The 26250-nt window shown below is 42.1% G+C and overlaps 1 protein-coding gene across 2 annotated transcripts in view; it reads left to right on the forward strand.

The window, feature by feature from the left end:
* The window catches only part of LOC128263953 (meiosis regulator and mRNA stability factor 1-like), a 518128-nt gene that overhangs the window by 245119 nt on the left and 246759 nt on the right, over nt 1–26250 (forward strand). The gene's annotated exons all lie outside the window — the stretch shown is intronic.

Raw genomic sequence — 26250 nt, forward strand, 5'->3', positions numbered from 1 at the left:
GGTGATCTGTTGGTTTGCCAAGAACGTCGCAGTCGCCTCTTTTCCAGTACAAGCTGTTCAATTTGTAGATTTCTTTTGGTTTGTACATCCATTCCTTTTGGTGTTGAAATAGTGGCTGCTGCCACTAGTATATCTTCAAAAGCATCGGTAGAACAGTCGATGTCTGCTTCAATGTTGAGCTTTTTATATTTTAGGCAGTTGGTTCTGTGCGATGTCAGCCTGTGGGGGTGGTCTGTGGTTTCTGGGCTTTAAAAAAGAGATATAATCACTGGCGAATGGTCAGATGACAGGTCCGAAAGCGCTTTGGCGCTTATTATATTACGTGGATTGTTATTTGTCACCGCAAAATCTAATAAGTCAGGGACTTTTCTGGGGTCTGCTGGCCAGTATGTGCCGGTACCAGGGGAAATATAGTCCAATTTGCCCAGTGCGTATGTTTAGCATTATAGTCTCCTGCAGCTATGAAGTGATCTCCAAGTAAACTGTAAAAATCCATTAATTGTCCTTCAGAGATTGTAAAGCGAGGCGGGCAGCATACGGCGACTATAAAAAGGTTTCCGTTACCTGGCTGCACTATGATAGACATGGCCTGCAATAAGTTAGTGTTCGCATGGTCGTTTTCGTGAAGGACATAAATTCTATCATACTTTGTTGCATGGTAACCATCATGTGACTGTCCTGGGACCTGCTGAAGGTTTCCTAGATTAGAGTGGAGTGGGTTTTTCGTTTCTGATCGAAGGACATCGGCGTATGGGAAGCCCTTCTGGGTATATAGCTGACCAAATGAGGATCTTGCAGCCGTGCCAAAAAAACTTCCTGCGTTTTTGAGTATGTCTACAAGTTTTGAGGATTTTGATGGTGCGTGGTTGTCACTCGTCGCATGCGGTTTTTCTACTCCTTGTAGACCACACAGCCGCTGTAGTTAGCCGTGTGAATTCCCCTGCAGTTTCCACATTTCTTCTTTTGGGGGTCTTTTTTGCTGGCAGGGCAGTTTGCGGAATTGTGAAAGTCTCCAGAAAAACACAGACTGATTGGAGTGTGCAGTATGTCCTGGTGTCCATACTCCTGACAGTTTGTGCATTGCACTGGGCCGTTCCTTTTATGTGGCTCTTCCACCGTAATTGTTCAATAAAGACACTTTCAAACCTTTAGCAGTTTGAGTCCGAACGTAGATGCACGCTCCATACGCTCGCATGGAAGCGTCAGCGAAACCATGTATTTGAATCGGGACTTGTGGATCTGTGTTCACGAATCGCGATACCTTAATTTAAGGCAGCTGCAGAAGCGTCGCTTTAAACGTCTCCCACGATGTAGCGACTCGTCCCAATATAATTTTCGAAGCCACAGTTCCTGCAACAACATCTTTGCCTTTGTGACCAAAGGACACAAGAAGCCAAGTGGGTCGAAAAGTCGAGCAGTCACCGACAAAATAATCCGTTTTGTCGCGCGAAGATCCAGGAAAGAGTCATCCAACCGAAATTGAAAGTAATCTTTAACCGGTTATCAATCCACGCTAGGGGTCTTAGTTACGTCTGAGTCTGCCATAAGTGGCATTACAGCGCTATCAGATGAGGATAACTCTGGGCAGTTTGAGAAACTTCGTCTCGAAGGCTTTGCAGGTCCTCAACGCATCCGGCGCCAGTCAACAAATCGTCAACATAAAAATCATTCTGAATAACCTTTGCGGCTTTTGGATGAGTCGCTTGCGCCATCTCTCCTAGCCGCATTAAACACCGAAACGCCAAAAAGGGTGCTGGCGAAGTTCCATATGTAACGGTGTTTAACTTAAAGATTTTCAGGGACTGAGAAGGATCTCGTCTCCATACTATGAGCTGGAAGTTTCGGTCAGCTTCGTCTACCCTGACGTCGGCCGCAAGGGCAAACTTAAGCAATCTAAACCGAAGCAGAGTCGAGTACAGCTCCTTTTGGATAGTTGGGCCTACCATCAAGATGTCATTCAACGCTACCTGCGTGGAAGTACGGCTCGATGCATCGAAAACTACTCTCAACTTAGTTGAAGAACTTTGTGGCCGTGGAACGCATTGGTGCGGAATGAAATAGTGCGGAGTATTCGGAATTTTGTCATTGGTGGAAGACATGTGGCCCAGTGAAACATATTCCTCCATGAATTCAATATACATCTTCCTCAGCGAAGGGTCCTTTGACAATATTATTTCTAGCGACAAAAATCTACGTTTCGCAACTTCGTATGACGAACCAAGAATATTTGAGTCAGATTTAAACGGCAAACGAACCGAAAATCTACCGGACGACAATCTTTGAGTATTTTTCTCAAAGTGTTGTTGACAGAGTTATTGCTCAGGAGTATACACTTAAGCCTTGGGCGGCAAGTCCTCCACAGACCAAAATTTCTGCAGGGTTGTGTCAATTGACTCCAACGCTTCCTCCTGGCAGCAGAGATGTACCATTTTTTCAGCGTTTTTATTATTTTTAGAGGCACATCTACCTGACACTATCCAGCCGAGAACTGTCTTTTGTAAGAAGGGGAATTCAGGCCCCTGCTTTATCTGGCCAATAGATAAAAATTCAAAGAACGTATCAGCGCCGATAAGCATATCTATTTTTTGGGGCTTGAAGAAGAATGGATCTGCCAACTGAATATTTTCAGGCACCCTCCACCCGCTGGTGTTCACCGCTTGATCCGGATGATAACCAGAAATATTTTTCATAATCCAAAAATCGGACGAAAGCTGGCTGTTCCCTACTCCCGACTTCACAATCGTGTGTATTTTTTTTTGTGGCTCGGGCATTAGTTCCACCAATGCCTCGCAAGCTCATGCACACGTCCTCTCTTGTAATTTTGAGCCTGTAAGCGAGCTCATCGGTCACAAAATTTATTTGTGAACCAGAGTCGAGCAACGCTCGAGCTAATACAAACTCGCCGCTTTTGGTTTGGACGCTCACAACAGCAGTTGCAAGAATGACTCGATCCGATGCATTTGCATGCAAAACATGCGACGTGGATGGAGACTCCTGCATGAGCGTGGGCTGAGAAGGGGGTGGCAACGCGAGATTTGTGTTTTGGGAATATATGTGTAGCAAAGTGTGATGTGAGGAATTGCACACTCTACATCTGTTCGATTTGCATTTTTGACCTTGTGACCCTTTCTTAAGCATTTAATGCATAAGGGTGCTCTTTTAGCGAAATCGAATCTTTGCTGAACTGTTAGGACTGCGAAGGAAGTCCAGTTTCCAATCTGATGTTCAGCTGAGTTGCAATACACGCATTGAACAGAACCGTACCTGGCAGCGACAAACGAAAAACTCCTATTTCCATCCTTTTTATACCCTTGCAGAGGGTATTATAATTTCAGTCAGAAGTTTGCAACGCAGTGAAGGAGACATCTGTATATATATATTGTATATATTCTTGATCAGCATCCCTAGGAGAGTCGATCAAGCCATGTCCGTCTGTCCGTCCGTTTCTACCCAAACTAGTCTCTCAGTTTTAAAGCTATCCGCATGAAACTTTCCCAAAGGTGTCTTTCTATTGCGGGTAGTATATAAGTCGGATCGAGCCGGATCGGACGACTATAGCATATAGCTCCCATAGGAACAATCGGAAAAATAAATAAAAAAAAATTATAACTTTGGTGTTTTTTAATTTTTTTAGATGGTTTAATGGTTAAATATTACAGAATTACGGTTTAAATTTCATCAAAATTGGACGACTATAGCATATAGCTCCCATAGGAACAATCGTATAGCTGCCATAGTAACTATCAAATAATGAAGCTGCAAATCATCATAGCTTCAATGTTTTTAAAAATACACGCAAGTAAATCATAATATTAACGTTTTCAAGAGTGTTTAGTTTTTGAAATAGCTGCAAGGGTATATGAACTTCGGCTGGCCGAAGTTTGATTCCTTTCCTGTAAGGGTTAGATTGGGTCTGCTGAACAGTTTTGGGCTTAGAAGCCCCTTCCGCTACCAAGTGTTGGTATCGCCTGTTGAGGGCCGCCTGACATTCGCTCCAAAGTGGATGCGAAGTATAATCTAACTGTTCTTCCCATTTTCTTTTAGTTCCTGCATCGACCTTGCTCATTACCAAATGTATTAAAATAGCGTTAGTAATGCGTCTATCATCCCCAATAGACAGCAAGGAGTCATATAAGGCTGTGACAGTGTCGATGACGGTTCTCAAGGCTGTAGCTGAAGGCTGGGAAATTTTTTGCAAATTAATTTGTTTGCATTTATTTAAAGTCGAAATCAGCAATGACTTTGTCATTACTGCCCTCTCTTCCAACTCTTCGCGGTATACATCTTTTGTATCTTTCACTTCTATTTGGTTTTGCAAAAGTGAAGCATTTTCAATGTGCGTATTTAGAATCTCTAATCGACACTCAAGCTCAACCGGATTTACTTATAATTTAGCTTCTTTTAAATGGCGATAAGTTTGGTTAATACTTTTCACGCAAACATCTCGATGGTGTTTAAGCTCTTCGATATCCTTAGTTGCCATTGCGTTTATTTGTATTTATTTTGTTGGTATCGAAGAGGTGTTTAATACTTATTTTTATTAAATTATTTATTTGTTAAATAATCTAATAAAAAATCAACGAGTAAGGAGGCTAAGTGCCGAGAGAAGTACAGCGAAAAATTTATATGCGACAGTAATATGCCGCACGCACGCACTGTAGGGGAGCTAACGCTCAAGCTCAAGCGTACCGAAAAAACGAACAAACGTTTAGGCAGACCGAAAATTGCACTGCTGCAGCGATCGAGAACGAAAACGACCAAAGATAACTCGAAATAGCGGCAGCGGTGTCGGTGTGCGTGTGTATGCGGCCAGCGGCTCTTCCTAGGCAAATGCTAACGGAGAATGATACACTGCTCAATAACTAAGGGCATCGAATATTTAAGCCTGATGCCGAAATCTGGAACAGTGCGGGAAAATTCTGAAAAGAGCGGGAAAATGTTCAGACAAAATGCGGCGAAAGTTTTTGCCGCTTATTTTTAAGAACTACACTTTTCACAATTTGCACTTTTTTCCAGCTGTTTTATTTATACCCTAAATTGGTTGCTTGTTTATGGGCCAGAGCGATTTACATATAATTCGAAATATATTATGTTTATTGCTGAATTTTGGTTGTTAGTACATGCAAATTTGTATTTCTTGGTTAGAATGCTCACTATCTACCGATTTTTACACGAATGCAAAAAGTTTAAAGATGGGCCAAAACACAATGACAAAACGCCACAGATTAAGTTTCAACTTATAGCACTCTATACCTGGATGGCCGACTTGATAATTGCAACTTCCTTTTTTACTTCCATTTGGCGGCAGCAGCAAATTAAGCAATTAAATTTGCAGAAACGTCTGGGGCAACTCAAGGAACGGCAGAAATATTGGGGAATTTAATTTTTTAACCGAACCGACACGAATAAATTGCTTTTGTGTTTTTGTTGGTATTTTTTATAGTTTTTCATCGAAAAAAATAAAACAACTCGCGAACTCTACTGCTATCACTAGTGACTGCAGTAGTTCGAGACGATTTATTTGGCGAAACTTGTGAAGAAACTATTTCGAAAGCACGACGACGAAAAGGAGTGGTTACAATGACGTTCGATTGATCACTAAATTTAATATTTCAATAATTTCTCTTAGAACCTAACTTATGCTACGGTGGCGAGAGACGGGGCGAGTTCGCAAGAGCGAACGGACGAAAGCTTTATTGGCTCCCGCTTTCGCCCTACAACTAGTGATTTCAAATACAAGCGCCAAGTGCGCAAAGGGCATCTGCCCTTCATTTTTCTTCAAGACTCTGCTATCTGGCTCCAGCTCTAACTTGAAGAGTGGGGATTTGGCGGTCAATAAAGACACTTTCAAACCTTCAGCAGTTTGAGTCCGAACGTAGATGCACGCTTCATACGCTCGCATGGAAGCGTCAGCGAAACCATGTATTTGAATCGGGACTTGTGGATCTGTGTTCACGAATCGCGATACCTTAATTTAAGGCAGCTGCAGAAGCGTCGCTTTAAACGTCTCCCACGATGTAAGCAACTGCATCGGTAGCGACTCGTCCCAATCTAATTTTCGAAGCCACATTTCCTGCAATAACATCTTTGCCTTTGTGACTAAAGGACACAAGAGGCCAAATGGGTCGAAAAGTTAAGCAGTCACCGACAAAATAATTTATTGTCGCGCGAAGATCCAGGAAAGAGTCATCCAACCGAAATTAAAAGTAATCTTTAACCGGTAACCAAACCACGCTAGGGGTCTTAGTTACGTCTGAGTCTGCCATAAGTGGCATTACAGCGCTATCAGATGAGGATAGCTCTGGGCAGTTTGAGAAACTTCGTCTCGAAGGCTTTGCAGGTCCTCAACGCATCCGGCGCCAGTCAACAAATCGTCAACATAAAAATCATTCTGAATAACCTTTGCGGCTTTTGGATGAGTGCTTGCGCCATCTCTCCTAGCCGCATTAAACACCGAAACGCCAAAAAGGGTGCTGGCGAAGTTCCATATGTAACGGTGTTTAACTTAAAGATTTTCAGGGACTGAGAAGGATCTCGCCTCCATACTATGAGCTGGAAGTTTCGGTCAGCTTCGTCCACACTCACTTGGCGATACATCTTTTCGACGTCAGCCGCAAGGGCAAACTCATGCAATCTAAACCGAAGCAGAGTCGAGTTCAGCTCCTCTTGGATAATTGGGCCTACCATCAAGATGTTATTCAACGCTACCTGCGTGGAAGTACGGCTCGATGCATCGAAAACTACTCTCAACTTAGTTGAAGTACTTTGTGGCCGTGGAACGCGGAGTGCGGAGTATTCGGAATTTTGTCATTGGTGGTGGACATGTGGATACATCTTCTTCAGCGAAGGGTCCTTTGACAATTTCTTTTTAGCGACAAAAATATTCGTTTCGCAACTTCGTATGACGAACCAAGAGTATTTGAGTCAGATTTAAACGGCAAACGGATCAGATCTACCGGACGACAATCTTCCTCCTGGCAGCTGAGATGTACCACATTTTTACACATCTCCCTGACACTATCTAGCCGAGAACTGTCTTTTGTAAGATGGGGAATTCAGGCCCCTGCTTTATGTGGCCAATAGATAAAAGGGGGGGCTTCAAGAAGAATGGATCTGCCAACTGAATATTTTCAGGCACCCTCCACCCGCTGGTTTTTACCGCTTGATCCGGATGATAACCAGAAATATTTTTCATAATCCAAAAATCGGACGAATGCTGGCTGTTCCCTACTCCCGATTTCACAATCGTGTATATTTTTTTTTGTGGCTTGGGCATTTGTTCCACCAATGCCTCGCAAGCTCATGCACACGTCCTCTCTTGTAATTTTGAGCCTGTAAGCGAGCTCATCGGTCACAAAATTTATTTGTGAACCAGAGTCGAGCAACGCTCGAGCTAATACAAACTCGCCATTTTTGGTTTGGACGCTCACAACAGCAGTTGCAAGAATGACTCTATCCGATGCATTCGCATGCAAAACATGCGACGTGGATGGAGACTCCTGCATGAGCGTGGGCTGAGAAGGGGGTGGCAACGCGAGATTTGTGTTTGGGGAGTATATGTGTAACAAAGTGAGATGTGAGGAATTGCACAATCTACATCTGTTCGATTTGCATTTTTTGACCTTGTGACCCTTTCTGGAGCATTTAATGCTCTTTTAGCGAAATCGAATCCTTGCTGAACTGTTAGGGCTGCGAAGGAAGTCCAGTTTCCAATCTGATGTTCAGCTGAGTTGCAATACACGCATTGAACAGAATCGTACCTGGCAGCGACAAACGAAAAACTCCTATTTCCAACCTTTTTATGCCCTTGCAGAGGGTATTATAATTTCAGTCAGAAGTTTGCAACGCAGTGAAGGAGACATCTCCGACCCTATAAAGTGTATATATTCTTGATCAGCATCTCTAGGAGAGTCGATCAAGCCATGTCCGTCTGTCCGTCCGCCTGTCCGTCCGTTTCTACGCAAACTAGTCTCTCAGTTTTAAAGCTATCTGCATGAAACTTTCCCAAAAGTTGTCTTTCTATTGCGGGTAGTATATAAGTCGGATCGAGCCGGATCGGACGACTATAGCATATAGCTCCCATAGGAACAATCGGAAAAATAAATAAAAAAAAAATATAACTTTGGTGTTTTTTAATTTTTTTAGATGGTTTAATGGTTAAATATTACAGAATTACGGTTTAAATTTCATCAAAATTGGACGACTATAGCATATAGCTCCCATAGGAACAATCGTATAGCTGCCATAGGAACTTTCAAATAATTAAGCTGCAAATCTTCATAGCTTCAAGTAAATCATAATATTAACGTTTTCAAGAGTATTTAGTTTTTGAAATAGCTGCAAGGGTATATGAACTTCGGCTGGCCGAAGTTTGATTTCTTTCCTGTAAGGGTTAGATTGGGTCTGCTTAACAGTTTTGGGCTTGGAAGCCCCTTCCGCTACCATGTGTTGGTATCGCCTGTTGAGGGCCGCCTGACATTCGCTCCAAAGTGGATGCGAAGTATAATCTAACTGTTCTTCCCATTTTCTTTTAGTTCCTGCATCGACCTTGCTCATTACCAAATGTATTAAAATAGCATTAGTAATGCGTCTATCATCCCCAATAGACAGCAAGGAGTCATATAAGGCTGTGACCGTGTCGATAAGGGTTCTCAAGGCTGAAGGCTGGGAAATTTTTGCAAATTAAAAAGTGTCGATATGTTGTCAAAAAAAATAAGACAACCATTATCGTACACCCGCTTCAGGATAGCAAGGGCTTTGGGATAATTTTCCGCAGTGACTTAAAGGCCCTTACTGTTCCTAGAGCGTCTCCAGCTAAACACGAAATTAAATGATTGAATTTTTCAATATCGTGTAAAGCGTCATCTTTGTCAACGAAAGTTTCGAAAAAGTTTATAAAATTATTAAATTCGGAGTGTATTCCGCTAAAAGTTGGGAGAGCAACGCTCGGTAGACGGCATTGAGGCGGGCAATTTGCTGGCGGAGCGGATTTCTCGATATTATTTTGTTTGCATTTATTTAAAGTCGAAATCAGCAATGACTTTGTCATTACTGCCCTCTCTTCCAACTCTTCGCGGTATACATCTTTTGTATCTTTCACTTCTATTTGGTTTTGCAAAAGTGAAGCATTTTCAATGTGCGTATTTAGAATCTCTAATTCTTTTAAGTGGCGATAAGTTCGGTTAATACTTTTCATGCAAACATCTCGGTGGTGTTTAAGCTCTTCGATATCCTTAGTTGCCATTGTGTTTATTTGGATTTATTTTGTTGGTATCGAAGAGGTGTTAAATATTTATTTTTATTAAATTATTTATTTGTTAAATAATATAATAAAAAAATCAACGAGTAATATACCGATCGCACACAGTGTAGGGGAGCTAAGTGCCGAGAGAATTACAGCGAAAAATATCTAAATAGGGTTTTTTTATTTTTATTTTTTTAGATAAACCCTGCGACAGTATATGCCGCACGCACGCACTGTAGGGGAGCTAACGCTCAAGCTCAAGCGTACCGAAAAAACGAACAAACGCTTAGGCAGACCGAAAATTGCACTGCTGCAGCGATCGAGAACGAAAACGACAAAAGATAACTCGAAATAGCGGTGTCGGTGTGCGTGTGTATGTGTATGCGGCCAGCGGCTCTTCCTAGGCAAATGCTAACGGAGAATGATACACTGCTCGATAACTAAGGGCATCGAATATATAAGCCTGATGCCGAAAGGCGCGCAAAAATTATGAAAAGCGCGGGAAAACTGGAAAAGTGCGGGAAAATTCTGGAAAGCGCGGGAAATTGTTCAGACAAAATGCGGCGAAAGTTTTTGCCGCTTATTTTTGCTTGTTTATGGGCCAAAGCGATTCACATATAATTCGAAATATATTATGTTTATTGCAGAATTTTGGTTGTTAGTACATGCAAATTTGTATTTCTTGGTTAGAATGCTCACTATCTACCGATTTTTACACGAATGCAAAAAGTTTAAAGATGGGCCAAAACACAATTGACAAAACGCCACAGATTAAGTTTCAACTTATAGCACTCTATACCTGGATGGCCGACTAGATAATTGCAACTTCCTTTTTTACTTCCATTTGGCGGCAGCAGCAAATTAAGCAACTCAAGGAACGGCAGAAAATTTCCAGCGACGAAATATTGGGGAATTTAATTTTTTGGCCGAACCGACACGAATAAATTGCTTTTGTGTTTTTGTTGGTATTTTTTATAGTTTTTCATCGAAAAAAATAAAACAACTCGCGAACTCTACTGCTATCACTAGTGACTGCAGTAGTTCGAGACGATTTATTTGGCGAAACTTGTGAAGAAACTATTTGGAAAGCACGACGACGAAAAGGAGTGGTTACAATGACTACACTAAATTTAATATTTCAATAACTTGAAGAGTGGGTGTTTTTTTTGTTCTTGTTAATGATGTTACTATCGTTATACACAGAAAATCCGTTTTCTTTGAATGCATCGATAACTTCATTAGGGGTTACATCGGGCTCGATACCTTTTTATACAACTTGCAAGCCCTTGCTGCTTTTTAGTTGGTATGTGTAGTAGTTTTTCTTTGCGTCCTCACGTTTTATTTTTGGTTTGTTACCAAACCCCGGTGTTCTGCGGGCTAAACTTACGCTTAATTTGGATGTAGCGATCCATGCCGGATTGTATGACCAGGCCCGATTGTTGAATATTGTTTTGGTTTTCTTTAGCTGTCAGAGTTTTTGTTGTCGTTGTATTTGGCGACTTCTCAGTCGGTTTCGCGATGAGAGACGTTTCTGCTCTGTTGTTAATTTTGCTGCCGTTGCTGTAGTTGTTGCTATTTTTATTGGTGCAATTGCAGACGTTTTACCGCTGCAAATTGTTGGTCCAATGGTCGTTTCTGTTAGTGTGGGGTTTTACACTGAGAACTCCACGCCGTAGAAGAAGGTGTAAGACTAATTAGAGAGGGAAAGCAAGACCGTGCTCTTTGGCTACCGACCGTCAGTAGGGCCGAGAAACCCTTGGTAGACGTTTTATGCACTTCGCTATCGCGAGTTGATATATACGAAAAGTACCCGTCTCTTCAGATAGCTGAGCTCTTTATTTGGTTCATCGCTCATTGAGCTTTTTTTTATTATAAAATAATAATGCACTTGTTTTAATCATATCATTGATTTTTTTAGCGTCTTTTCGCTTATTTTGTATATTTTTTTATTTGTTTTTAAAAACATTCACTTTCTTCAACTTTTACCGGAGCACGCGCGAAACGCGTCCGCTTACTTCAGCTGCACTTTTGTGGTGATGGAAATCTATGTAAACACGTTTTAAAAAACTTAGAATCGATCTGCTTCGCCTAAACGAAAGAAGTGCACTCAATTCCGGATAACCCTTGTTCTTTTAACGTGAAGGAAAATTAAAAATTTTATTTTCATACAAAACTTTTAAAAATGTGCATGTGTGAGAAGAGATTGAAGACATTAAACCACACATATACAAATAAAGAAAAAACATAACATGACATCCAAAGTTTTACCGATTTCTTAAATTTGTTTTTAACATTAAGCTCCAAAATTGTGCGCTGCCAGCAATGTCGTCGATCTTCAACCTGGAAATGTCACAACTTCTTTTCTGGCATAACTTGCCTCAGCAAACGATTAAACTGGGAGCGCCTTTACTTTGGATGAATCTCTGGAATCTGCACCTATTAATCAACCTATTGCTCTTGCGGATATCGACGTAACTGGGAGTAAAAGTTCTTTGAATTCTTTACCATCATCTCACAAGCGTTAGTACCAAAAGCTTTATTTGCTCCCGATAACCTACTCCCATTTTTGGTTTTGACTTAAACCCATTTAAATCACACGCTTGAATCCGGGTGATAGTACTGATGATGCTAAATGCCACTTGAGCTACAGTTTAGATGTCACTGTTTTTTTTTTGTCACTAAGCTCACTTTAAGCAAGTAAAAGATATCTCATCTTTTAAGGTTTCACTTACTGACACCCTTTTTTTGTCATCCATTTGGCCCTATCATATAAACCTTAAACACGAGGTCAAGCAGCTAAAAATGTTGACTCTGTCAATTCTACCCTTCCTTCTGATCTCATGGTGCCATCATCCGGTGTTATTCTAGAATCGTGTAAGGTTGGTTAGTTTAATGTCTGATATGGCCGCATGGTTGTGTAGAGTGTAGCTACCTTGATGTAAAAATATTTTGTAGTTATGCGTTGGGCAGGCACATAGGAGGCGTTCTATGGTTTCCATTTCGTCTATCTTCTTGCACCCTAGCCAGAAATCGTGCTGTTGGGCTCGAAGTCTTCGCGAACTATGGCCTATGAGGCAGTATCCTGTGAGTGTACGAGTGCCCTTGTTCTTTTGGGGTTTTGCCTGGTTGTAATAGAGTTCCAGAGAGACCAGCAACGGTTTGTTTCAGGAGTAGCTTACAAGTGGACGTGCCCACCGATTCGTTTCGGGAAGAATATTGGCGGTTTGATGCGGATATCCCTTGTCTGGACAGCTCATCAGCTATGAAGTTGCCTGCAATGTCGCGGTAACCAGCACCCATATGAGGTTGATTCTGAGATGACCATCTCATTAATAGATTGGCGGTATTCAGAGGTGGTAGGTAGTTTTGAAGGAGTCAATCGTTTTGAGTGTCTGATTCTAGGTAGATGTCTGTTTTGCACAGTTTTAAGTGTAAGGACACATGGTACCCTTTAGCAAGCAAGCCCAGGGGCTCAAGGCTTAGAATGGTATCAAGTGCATCAATGGGGCTCGTGCGAAGTGATCCTAATGCAGAGTTCGTCGCTTCTTTGGATTTTATTCAGTATGAAGAAGATACAATACGATGATCCCATACAGAAGGATATACCTTGTAACGTCGGTGTATTAGTGCCAGTCCAAAGGTCTTGGGCCGAGGGAGTTGCGTTCTGGGTAGGCACGCTGGGTGCCGGCTCAGATCGCCGCACGGGGTGGGTTCTTTGGAAACCACTCCCTTTAAATAAATTTATCGTGCCTTAGGAAAAAGATTGAGATCGTCCAGTTCGTTTTGTCATTTGTCGTCGCTGCCCACAAGCTTCTCAAGTAGCTAGTCGAGCGCTTGACCGAATTTCGATCGGCAGCGTGTGGCTGTTTTACCCTGCCCCTTCATACGTCCCGTATGCCGATGGATCGCCGCCGGCCACTGCAATGCGATCCCCTATTGTCAATGTCTTCAGTCGAAAGTTACGTCATTGTTCTTGACCCGAGTTTTTCCGTTTGCGCCATCTCCCCCCTTTTTAACACGTTTACCAAGACATTATTGAGTTCTGCTTCATATTATAATTTATTGAAAAGATTTTTCAATTAAAAAGGTGCACATTTAATTGACAAATAAAAGAGTAAATTAAGGTGCCAAATTAAACTGAGAAATATTCTACGCGGTGTATTTAATATTTGTATTAACGGTTAATAAAACTGATAAGAATGAATATAAATTACAGAATAATATTTGGAGTTAATTTATAAGAATAATTATATGGATATTAAGTGACTCTAAATATATATATATATCAAAATGTTTAAATTGCACATAGAGCTACGTATACACGCATATGTTTATATATATATATATATTCATTATTAATAATGAATTTGCATTAATATAAATATATTAATGCATATGTGTATAATTAATTTTCCAAACCCAGAATACCACAATAAGAGCTCTCGTCGAAATATATATATATATATATATATTTATAAAGGTTTGCTTGACAGTAAGTCGAACACAACTCACCTTCCCCTTTTTATTTCCATCGATGAGAGCTCTTATTGCGGTATTCTGGGTTTGGAAAATTAATTATACACATATGCATAAATATATTTATATTAGTGCAAAATCATTATTAATAAAGTGTTGGATTAATTTATATAAAAACAAATAAATTATGTTCATTGTCATTTCTTGGGCAATTGAGCGGTGGTTCCAATTACAAATAAAAACTTTGATCTTTTGCTTGCATTTAATTGTTTTTTTATTATTGTTTATTTTGCTGGCATTTAATTGTTTCTTTATTTTTGATGGGTGTTGTTGATTGTTTTGTCGAAATTAAAATAATAATAATGAAGTTATTGTTATCTTTGCACGGGTTGATATGTTAGTGCTTGCTCCTTTCTGGCCAATTGGCGGTGGTAGCTATGATTTTCTCCAGCTCGTGTCCGTGGTCCCGACGACTCTGCACAGATCGCTTGTACATCCGGAGGAAGTTCAGAATCAACATAAGGATCAAGAGTCCAGTAATGAGGCACAAAACATTGTAGACTTTGGTTATGTCCTCCTTGTGGTCAACAATTTCGACGTTGTTCACCACGTTTGCCGTGTTTTCGGATGCCGTCGAGGCTGTAGATCCCATAATTTATAAGTTATATTTCTATCGGGTTCTAAATTCGATCACTCGGATAGGTCCTCCGCGATTGCTGTTTTTGCCAGTAGAGGACTTAACGCGGTTCCGCGGTCGTTTCTGTCTCAACTCCCGATTCTCAATTGTCTTGGACTATGACTGCCCGATTCGCAATTATCTTGGACTGTGACTGCTCGAACCTAAGGTGGGGGCTCTTTTATACCGGTGGTATAGCTTCCGGGTCATCTAAGTGTTCCCACTTAGTGACAGCACTTCCCCTTTTTCTGGCTTAATAGCCCACTTCTGGATTCTGCTAGGTTTCATATTAATTGCTGCGTACACCTATTGCCTGCTGTATGTTCTTATGAATTGCTTACTCTGACCAATTTGTCGCTGGTTACTGTATTGGCCAATTTCGGTGTTTCGCCACCTGCACTTCACAGTGTCTTCTGTCTCCTTTAGTCCACTCCCTGCGCCCACCCGGAGACTATTGACAGGACTGTTTTCATGAGGTAAGAGGTTGGATTAGAATTACTACGTCATCCGCATATGCCATTACCTTCAAGCCCGCTCTTTCTAGGAGTAAACATAGTAGAGGAGAGACCCCTCTTTTAGGGGTTCCTCTGCCAACGAGTCTAGTAGCCTGGACCGATCACTACCCTACTGGTGAGCATTGAGTGTATGATTCTCACAAGGGGTGGTCCAACTTTTAGATTTGTTAGTGCCCGGGTTATGGCTTTGGAGGACGATATTGGAGGCTTCTTCTATGTCTAGAAAACCCACCAAGGAGTATTCCTTATGGTGGAACCTGTTTTCTGTGTGAAAAACTATTGCAAAGAGCTTTGTTCGATTTACCTTTCCGGTGGGAATGTTGTGCGTTTTGGTTTTCTGTTGTTCTAATATATGTGCCTATTAGCCTCTCTAGTGTTTTTAGTAGCAAAGAGGAAAAAACCATCTGTTCCTGGGGATTAGAATAGCTCGAATATGTTTAAAGCTCATTTTATGCGCTCTGCGTTTAATATCTCTCAAATAGAGTGCTCGTCAAGGGTGTCAGAACTAATAAGCGTCACTAACTTCCGAACAGCTCTAGTGTTTCTTGGCTGGTCTCTGTCCACTTGTCCGACGCTTTTTTGAGGTATCCTATGGTGACTCTATGCTACGGCAGGAGTTAGCTTACTCTTTTCGTTTGGCCAGTCTTATTTTTTTTTTGTATAAGCTAACCTTTGTATAGTATTCGCTTCAGCTATTGTCAGTATTGCTATATTTAGGCTTATTAAAGTGTTGTTGTCCTTTTTAACCACATTATTTGTAACCTGTATTATTTGACCAGTACTTACAACTAACTAAGCCTAACAAAAAGGAAACTAGGAGAGCGGGGTGAAGGGTGTTAATAGTCCGGGCGAGCGAGATGAAAATTCATCTGGCACTGCTGTTCGGCTGTTAACGTACGCTTGGACAATTTGTGGGGATTTTCTTGGCGCGGAAAGTTTTTACATTACACATTTATCGGCAATTCGAAATATTCTGTAGTATATTCTGTAAAAGAAACTGCATCAAAGATAACTAAAAATGTTACATTTTTGTAAATTACATAACATTACATTCTTATTTCCAATTTTTATATTAAAATTGAAAAAAATTAGTTGTACTTGTCAATTTTTCTAGTACAAATTAAAAAAAATATCTCTCCTGATTATTATTCAGCTGGAATTTTTTCAGTTTCTTTTAGCCTCCATCAGAGTGCTGGACAAGATCGAATCGTTTATTCAGAAAAGCTAATTTCAAACAAATCAATCAAAAGTTTTTGGGATTGGTCGTTTCTTGATCTATTGATCACGAGCCATCTCCCTTAATAGATAATTTCTACAGTTTGCTCAATTCGTCGTCTTGACCTAATTCACTAGCCAGCTCTTTAACTCAAAGAACATCAAGAAGAAGACCTATCAAGTTGTAAGAATTTATATAATGACAACCATAAGCAATTATTTAGCTCTTAACGTGAGACTGTACATTTTCCACCATCTTATTTTATTTATAATTGATATCGCTAATGTGTTTCTGGCTTGGATCTGCTGCCAGACGTGGTCAGACACACTTAGTCTAGAGAGGTCTACCGTATAAATCTTTTTGTCCCTTCGATTTAGCATATCTCCCATCCGGTTGCCTTCATGTGCTTTAGTCAATTTAGGCTTCTGTTAGCAAGTTCTGAGAGATTTATCAAGAAGGGATTGCCGAGGTGAATCAATCTTAGCCTGCATAGAGCCGGACAGGAACAGAGAAGGGTTTCCACCGTTTCCTCTCCCTCCTAAACTCTGCAGCTTCAGCAGAAATCATTTGGGGTGCAACCAGTCTGTTGGCATGTGAACCCACTAGCCAGTGGCCTGTTAGCACACGTATTATCATTCCGCACTCGGTACGGTTGAGTCTTAGTAATTTCTACGTTCTTTTCGCGTCTATAATAAGCCATGCTTGGCGAGAAATGCGGCAGTTTCTTACATTCTGCCATGCTAGATTCGCTATCTCTTATATTGTTTTTTTTTTTTTATATAGCTAACAGAAAGCCATCGGCATACCAATGTTCTCCTTATCGGGAATGTTCTCCTTTTTTGACAGTACTTCTCTTATGACATGTACTTCCGCTTGGAAGACGCTATAGTGATCAGGAAGTCTAAAAGATTGATATATATATATATATATATATATATATGTAAGACCTCTCGGTCTGATATCCTTGGTCGTTCTGTGTTTGTTTCCATCCATTTTGACGGCAGCGTTCCTATTGCAAAAATGTTTCCGAAAATTGTTGTTAGCTAATTTATGCGAAGCTGATCTACATGTTGTATGAAAGATGATCTGATAAAGGTTAAAGTGTTACCCCTGTTACACAAGTACAAAATTGAGCCAAGGATGAAATTAAAGAGACTCGCCCCTATTGTTGCTTAAAGGGCTTCCCCACTGAGTGTGGTGAGCGTTTGCGTAGCAGTCGATTACCAGGCCTATTTTGAGCGCCTCGCTCTCTTCGACCAGTCCTCTGACTAGCTCGTCTGAGGGGTCCTCTCTTCGAAGGCCATGTAGGCTGCTGGTAACTCCAGACTTGTAACGGTGTTGTCCAAATTGCTGCAATAATGAAGCAGAAAAATTCTCAGGTGCCTTTCGGCTAAAAAGCAAGTATGAATCTTACCTCCTTTAGGGTCAAGTTCAAAAACTTGCCTTCTACTACACCAGGATCCTGTACTAGGACAATATCTGCGCAGCGAAGCAATAGTGCAGCAGACACTCACTTTAAGTGGTTGAGGCTCACTTGCAGAAGTCTAAGGAACATCTGCGCAGCTTCCTTCCACCAGCGTGACGTCGGCTTCCTCTCTTCCGCTGAGATCGCTTTCGTATTTGTCTGCCGGCTTCATGGCTTGCATCCCTATGACGCGTCGGTAGAGTAGCCGTTCTCCGGCTAATCTTCTCTAGGAGAGTCCTGCTCTGCTGGATTGCCGACCGGGTCCCACCTCGAGCTCGAGTCTCCCTTGTATATTAGTATCGCACTAAACCCGAGATTCAATTCTCCTCTATTGGGGAAACCGATTTCTCGGACAGCACGACTATTGCCTGACTGACTGGCCCCTCGGTCGTGCGTAGGAAGGTTGGGGTTGCAAGTCTGCAGCATGAAGAGGAGTCCTCTGGGGTTTTTATTGTGGTCGGCAGCCAAATTCTCGTTCGGGGTCAACTGGGGACTTCACACCAGTCAAGTGAGAATGTGAGTGAGTTGCGCTGTCGTCTTCTTGTAGAGTTCAGCCGATCTCTGACTATCCCAGGTTACAACCTTAATAATGCCCTGGAACCATCCCGCATCTCTGCAGAATAGAGAAGGTTATGGTAAATCTCGGAACAGTGCCATGTATATTACATCCAGCTGTCCATCCACTTCCTTCCATTTCTAGGGATCCAGTTTCCGGGATTTCCCTGGTCCACAAGTCCAATCAGGATGCTGTCCCGCGTAATGTCCACAAATGACGGTGTTGTTGAACTTTGGATATCTTTGCCGCAGGTCCAAGCAATTGCAAAGATCGCCGCCTCTTTTGCTGTGCGTCCTCTTCACTCGGCCGTTCTTGGCCTTAGTTTGGGAGCACAGTTTTTGTCCATTCCACCTTCTTCAGCCATTCGGATAAGGGATTGACAATCTTGCTTCTTTTGTGGGCTCGGAGTGTCTGCGCAACAGTCCGCTTCTACGCATATGTTAATTTGCCTTGCTCAGCAGGTGGCGAGACAGTCTTGGCTGTACCTGATATGGGTGTTTGCGCCGGTACTTTGCAGATGTAGTGGCGGCCGACTGTTTACCACCTATCATCCCTAGTTTGGGATGAGGCCCTTTCGAAAAAGCCCCCGAGCTGATGCCAGTGCATGTGGAGCCAACGATCGCTTTGCCTGCAGCTGTTCCAGCACCCTACTTCGTCTTTGTTTCTTGTTTCTTGGAAGTTCACGACTCCTTGTTCTTCATATTTACTAGTTGCGGACAAGGGGAAAGGTCGACCATAGCAGAGATTCGCCATGCCCGGGTAAGGCGAGAAGTAGAACAGGGGCTCGTGCTAAATTTTAACCCGGACCCTCAGCCAGGCTCAGAGAGAGGTATTGTGTAGAGCAACTATTTTGATGCGACTGAACAATTCGCTTCGTAAGTACTGCTGCTAAAGAGCGACAGAAACCCGCTGCCGATGTTCTCCAACTTATGGGTGTCGGCTGCGGTGCCGGCTTTTAAGGCACAAGACTAGCTTTGTGTTGGACGACACAAAGCCTTATGTGGTTTGTCTTCTTCTCCTAGTTCCTATTTCGTCGTCGCTTGCGCAGCGCAGGCTTCCAAGTTGTCGACCGCCAGCTTGCCCGTGTCGTAAATCCAGAACTTTATCTTCTTGAACATATAATTTAGCTAGTTCTGTTGCGCTGGGGCTCCTTGCACTTTGAGTTGTGGAAAATTACGATATTCATGGTTCATAAATCGCACTTCTCCGCCTTCACTACCTCCCACCCGTGTGTTGGTAGTTTCGGGTTGAACCTATTTAAGATTGCTGGGATCTCCTCGCGGTCAGAGGGCTCTGCCGGTACCCACACCATAGCCTTCAGTCTCCAAAGTGATATATAAATTTCGCTACTTGTACCAAATTTGCCCACATACTGAGATTGATGCACGTGCAAACATTTTTCAACGGAAACACATGCATATAAAGTCACAAAAAGTGACGCTACCAACACATCGCTACCCGACGAGTAACAACAACTGCAAGCCAGATTTGAGAGCTTCAAGCTCTGGTTGAAGCTTTTCAAGACAATTATACTGCAAAAAAAGCAGCGAAAACTGGACCTATGTCACGGGCAACAGTACGCCTGCCAAAGCAATCCCAACTATATGACGACGACAAAATTGATCACATCACCGTTAACTTGGATCCGGAAGTCGCATCGGCTGGAATTTAGTCATGCATCCTCCAGTCGCAAACAACTTTGACACGTTGAATGCTCGCTTGGTCAATAAATTTGCAAAGTCAGCCGTTTACTGCAAGGTCGAGGGACTTCTGGTCTGAAGCCCTCCCAAATTCTAGCTCACATGCGTCGGCTGGCACCGGAATCCAGCAGCGAACCAATTATCCAGACATTATTTCTTTCTGAAATGGCACAGAATATTCGTCTGATTCTACCATCTGGGAGGAGGAAAAATCTGGAAAAACTGGCCAAAGTGGCAGACGAAATGCTAGAAACCATCGGATCTTCCGAACGTCTTGGAAGATCTCTGCAGAAGATCTCTGGAAGACGTAGCCGGCAACGCTTCGTTGAATGCAGTTGCTCGACTGGAATCGATCAAGGACATCGCAGACTTTCTGCGTACGCTGACGAAAAGGTTGATACGATTCACGGTGACCTTAAACGAATTCAGTCTAGTAATCGTTACGCCAGTCAAACTCGTGGATCATTTTAACGATCCACTTCACAGCAACGCTGTCAATCAGCAACAATCAATTACGGCAACCTGGCAATCAACAAGCAACACATTTCTATGATCAGCGTCGTTTTGGAAATGATGCTCGCGATTGCAAATCTCCTTGCTCTCTTCTGCACCATTTAAACAGTTGCCGCTGTCACCTTCACCGCTGAAGAGTGGCAGTAAAACTAACGCAAGCGAAAATTTCGTCCAGCCAATACATTTATTTCAAGTCCGCCTTTACATTACCGACCGCAACTCCCACTACAGATTCCTCTGTTGTTCTCCGCTCACGGGCAAGGCATCACACAAAATTAACCGATCTTGTTCTATACACAGCAAACGGAAGAGCCTTCCACACCTTCGAACTTTGAACTTTGGACTCCGGCCTTTTATCGTTGCTGACAACGAAGTAGCTTTTCTTTCCAACGCTATACACCACTCTGTAGCATTCAAGGTGTACACAGATTCCAAGGTCTGTTGCAGGAGTTTGTGAAGGTTACTGTTCCAACGATATACAACACTACATTGAGACTATAGGAAGCCCAATCTCAGTTCGCCCGCGCCGTCTATCTGGTGAGAAACTTTTAACCGCAAAAACAGATATCAACTTCTTGCTTAAAGAGGGTATTTTTCGTCCTTCTAAAAGCTACATATGGTGAGCAAAAAATATTGAAGTTGGTGATCTTGTGGAGACTCAACGCGATAACGGTACCTGATAAAAAATATATTTTCTACGCTCGATCTAGTAAAAGCGTAATATCAGGTTTCAATGGCTAAATGTCACCCCTTGGCCTTATTGAATTCGTCTTATGCTACACATACTTTCCAAAGGTTTATTTTTAAAAACACGCAAAATAATACAAATTCCGTGACAGAAGAAAAGAGTAAGCATTAATTGCACAACAAACAGCAGTGCAATGCATTCAATAAAGTTGAAACGGACTTAGCCACGTGGGAATGCAGAACAGCCAATTTGCAAAGTTGATCGAACTCAACTACATACAATAAAAACAATAATTAAAATGCACCGGCCAATTACAATTAAGTTTGGCCAAGGGCGACGGCGACCAAGAGCAGCAACGCTGACTTGGTTTATACACACCTAGCGTGGATGAAATGCGACTTGAAGCTTCTTGATAAACCCTAGGGAGGATGTTCGAAAGGGGAAACACCGTGCGCTGGAGGCTTCTTCTAGCTGTACCACGAGGGAGATGCAAAATTCCTCTTTCTGCGAAATGGTCTTCGCTTGTAGCAGGAGAAAGAAGAGACACAACGTTCTGCTGTGGGCGGCACTTCTCCTGGCTAATTGAAAAAAATGGGGAAAACTGTTTTCCGGATCCCTAAGAAGCCCGCTGTCGCTTCGCTGTGACTCTCTTTTAATACTCGTTCCCGTTGATTTTTCGCCATGCATAGTTCCCAGGGCTGTGTGTCTTCCTCGACCTCTGCTCCGTGTATTTCCTCCTCAAGCATTCTAGATAACGTGTCTGTCAAGACATTATGCTTCCTCTTGCGGTATCGGACCTCGAATGAGTATTGCTGCATTGCCAATGCCCCTCTGGCTATCCGTTCTAATGGACTCTTGACCGAGTTAAGCCACTTGAGGGCTTGATGACGACGAAGTTGTATCCCTCCAAGTACATTTTCATCTTCTGGATTCCCAAGTGGATTGCCAAGCACTCTCTTTTTCGGTGGCCGAGTACGTTAGTTCCATTTCCGATTAGCGTAACGAAGCGTGCTCACTGTTTTCATCCTCCTGCGTTAGAACCGCTCCTAGTCCGCAATCGCTGGCATCAGTCTGTAATACGAAAGTTTTTGAAGAGTCAGGGCACGCTTGGACTGGTGTCTCTGTTAGGGGCCCTTTCGTCGTTCCATTTGAGCTCTGTACCTTCTTGACTAGATTATACCGCGGCTGTGATGATGATACTCTAAGGAAGCCGTGTACCTTTTCGTTGTCTGTGGGCTTAACATGTTCAAGTTCGCGGCTATTTTTTCTGAATCTGTGTGTATGCCTCTTGGGCTGACTTAGTGACCCAGATATTTTAGTTCTTCTTTGAAGACATTTCTCTGTGCTGATCCGGAGGGTTGCTTGGTGAAGTCGACGTATTACTTCTTGTAGTGTCTTCAAATGTTTCCGTTTCGTTCTTCCGATGACTATATCCAATAGTTCCATTCCTGGTCCGATCAACGCTCTCTAGAAGGTGCCTGGGGCTGTGTTTAACCCGATTGGCATTGCCTTCCTCTGGTTCCAGTGGGCTGTTCAGTCCGAGTCCAGGTATCGTGAAAGCTGTGTACAGCATACGGCTTCCTTTCATTGGTATCTGCCATTTTTGGGTCTAGTGTGTTTTTTTTTTAGCGAGAGAGAAAAAGAGAGAACGACTGAACTGTAAGCGGGGTGGGGTGCTTCACGCTCTTAGCTTTGTTTTGTGCCTGGTAAAGTGACTGATTGCGTTGATCTGGCCCATCAACTCCAATTCTATTGCAACAGTTATATTGATCTCTTTCCCTGTTAGTTGCCTGTGCCTGTTGCCAGTGATCAAATGCCGTGTCTCCTGCTTTTTTTATTCTTGCGTTAATTTTTATTCTTACTTTTAATTTATGCGGCGTTACATTGCTCCAAAAAATCTACCCCAAGTAGAAGGTCTCCGATCACCTCGTCGATGATCAGTACCGTGGTTGTGCTTTTCTGGTTCCCAAGATCCTATGCTTTATCCAGAGGGCTTGTGACTGTCCTGTTTGTGCCGTCTGCTAGTCTATAAGCCTCGGTAACTCGGTTTCGTTTTCCGTATCTGGCTTTTCTATTAACTTGTTCCCTGCAGATATTAACTTGCGCAAGCATAAGCCGACCATTGATTCCTCTTGCGGGTTGTCAGTCGCTCTGATCCCATGAGTCACTGTCGTTCCCGCGGTCTCGCTTCAGCAACAACAGTGACAAATCCGTCCACATACCCAGCAGAACATTCCTGATTGTTTCTTACATCCCCGTGACCCACAGTTTTGCATCTTGAGCATCTCATGTTAATGTTTCTTGTAATTTTGGCACTCGGCACTTGGAATCTCTAACAGTTTCCTGGTGGTCTCCAGCAATTCTTTGATGGTTTTTGAGGTCCCCAGTAATTCTGTAGTGGTTGCTTAGGGACTCCAGTTATTCTCGGGTTGTTTTTGTAGTCCTCATTGCGCTAAGTTTTCTTGTGGTCTTGTTATTTCTTGTGATTCCGTTGCTCGGAGTGCTTCGAATTCCTCAGCTTATCGAAGGTATTCCGATAACCTTCGTCTTTCCCCACTAATTTTTTTCGTTTGAGTTCCACTTGACTTTTCCGGTAAATCCACTCTAATTTCTTTTTCTTTTCTGTGACACTAGTGAATCTCACGATTTTCGGTTTTACTCACTTTTAGGTGTTATGCTTGGAACAACTAGGCTTGTTCCGTTCCCTTTACGCTTTTTTGCTCTGTTTCCGCTGATGGTCTTCTTGAGTGTCTTCGTGCTAGCTCTAGAAGGCGTTTGACTGTTCCCTCTTTGTGAGTTCCGTTCTTTATGAGCTCCGACATTTGTTTTGGCATGTCATTGCATACTGTTACTGGATTGATTCCGAGTTCCTGAAGGTATGTTCACAGTTGGGCGTTGTTGGTGTTGGTCATGCAGCCTCGAGTTACTTTGTCTGCCAATGTGTACTTTTATGGTGCATTGAGAAAGAGAGTAAACGATCTTAGTTGTTTTAATTCGAGGCTACTGTCTATTTGCTTTTGACTTGCTCGGGCATCACTGTAAATACCCTGTTTCGGCAGGCGGTATAGTTCGCCGTGGCCAGGGTTTGAGCCAGAAATGTATACATAGGTTAGTTTCTGTGCACCCGTCGCACCCCTAGACGCTCGGTGATGTCTCCAGGACTTCGGCTCTCGGGTGGATCGGTGATGCTGATGTCGACGGAGAGTCGGTGATGCTGAAGGGACGGAGAGTCGACGCTGCGGAATTACCGTGCTCTTGAGATCAGTTGTACGTGCGTAGAGTATCGAGTGTTCTGGGACGTCGGGGGGAACGTTCTACCTGTTTTTTGTTTGATTTGGGAGTGGAGGTCTTCGTTACTTCGACCTGCCGGGCAACGTTAGTTTTCGACCTGCCGCTACTCCGTGTCGCTTCCTAGTCCAATGCCGGAAACGTGACTTCTAGGAGGAACTCACTGAGTCGGGCCTGAATTTCAAAACCGGGCCGGCTCTATGATCATAGCCGGGCCAAAGTTGATTCGTAAACCACACTGGGCGTCGGTGACCTTCAACAGGTCGTGGAGCCTGGTCTGATGACGTGGCTCTGTATATATAAGCGACGGTGTGACTAGTGTGATCGATGGGGCTAAGCCAGTGATTAGTATGACCAGTTCTTGATTGCTTTGAGGATCGCGTTTTGAATAGTTGCGCGGGCTCTTTCTATTTGTGGCGGCAAGGACGTCACAGCACCCAAAAAGTATCATTCAATAGTTCTCTCTTCAAAGACGTCCTCGTCACTTGCGGAGTTTTGCAAAGTAGTCTGGGTAAATTCTTTTCGATTTATTTAATAACAGCTAAATTGATAATTACAATATTTTTGGGAGAACGGCGGGAAGACGGTAAAAAAGTGAGACTACACTTCACACTGCCACCTTCTACCGTCAATGTTTGGGAATGTGGGACTTTTTTTTACTTATTACAACAATTTAAAAACAAATTTAACAAATGTAAAACAAAACAAATTTAAAAACCTGCTTCAGGGCCCGTCATTTAAAAAACTCAAACCTGTTTGTTAACTGCTGTAAGAAATTTAAATAATTACTTAAATTAAAAATTATTATATCTTTTGAAACAAGAGTTTAGACAATAAAATGTGTTGCCTTTGTAACTAAAAGAATTGAATAACAAGAAAGGATGCAAACTTCGGCAAGCCGAAGTTTATATACCCTTGCAGCTATTGCAAAAATTAAATATTTTTTAAAACACTAAAATTATGATTTACTTGCGTATATGTCTAAAAACATTGAAGCTATGATGATTTGCAGCTCAATTATTATATAGTTATTTTATATATTTCTATTATTTCTATGGGATCTATATGATATAGTCGTCCGATTTTGATGAAATTTAAACCGTAATTCTGAAATATTTAACCAATACTATATGTCGAAGAACTCATAGAAAAATTAAAAAACAGCAAAGTTATAATTTTTTTTGTGTTTTTTTCCGATTGTTCCAATGGGAGCTATATGATATAGTCCTCCGATTTTGATAAAATTTAAACCGTAATTCTGAAATATTTAACCATTACTATATGTCGAAGAAGTACAAAAAAAATTAAAAAACAGCAAAGTTATAATTTTTTTTGTATTTTTTTGCGATTGTTCCTATGGGAGCTATATGATATAGTCGTCCGATTTTGATGAAATTTAAACCGTAATTCAGAAATATTTAACCATTACTATATGTCGAAGAACTAATAAAAAATTTAAAAAACAGCAAAATTATAATTTTTTTTAAATTTATTTTATTGATTGTTTCTATGGGAGCTATATGCTATAGTCGTCCGATCCGGCTCATTCCGACTTATATACTACCTGCAATAGAAAGACAACTTTTGGGAAAGTTTCATGCAGATAGCTTTAAAACTGAGAGACTAGTTTGCATAGAAACGGACGGACAGACGGACAGACCGACGGACAGACGGACATGGCTAGATCGACTCGGCTAGTGATGCTGATCAAGAATATATATACTTTATAGGGTCGGAGATGTCTCCTTCACTGCGTTGCAAACTTCTGACTGAAATTATAATACCCTCTGCAAGGGTATAAAAATAATATGAATTTATATTAATATGTGATAATATTATTGTTGTGTTGTGTTAGAAGCGTTCTCGGTGAGTGCTTGGTACAGACTGACTTTATTCAGCGATAGAACGATCAA

Source organism: Drosophila gunungcola, unplaced genomic scaffold (genome assembly GCF_025200985.1).
Source record: "Drosophila gunungcola strain Sukarami unplaced genomic scaffold, Dgunungcola_SK_2 000033F, whole genome shotgun sequence".
NCBI lineage: Eukaryota > Metazoa > Arthropoda > Insecta > Diptera > Drosophilidae > Drosophila > Drosophila gunungcola.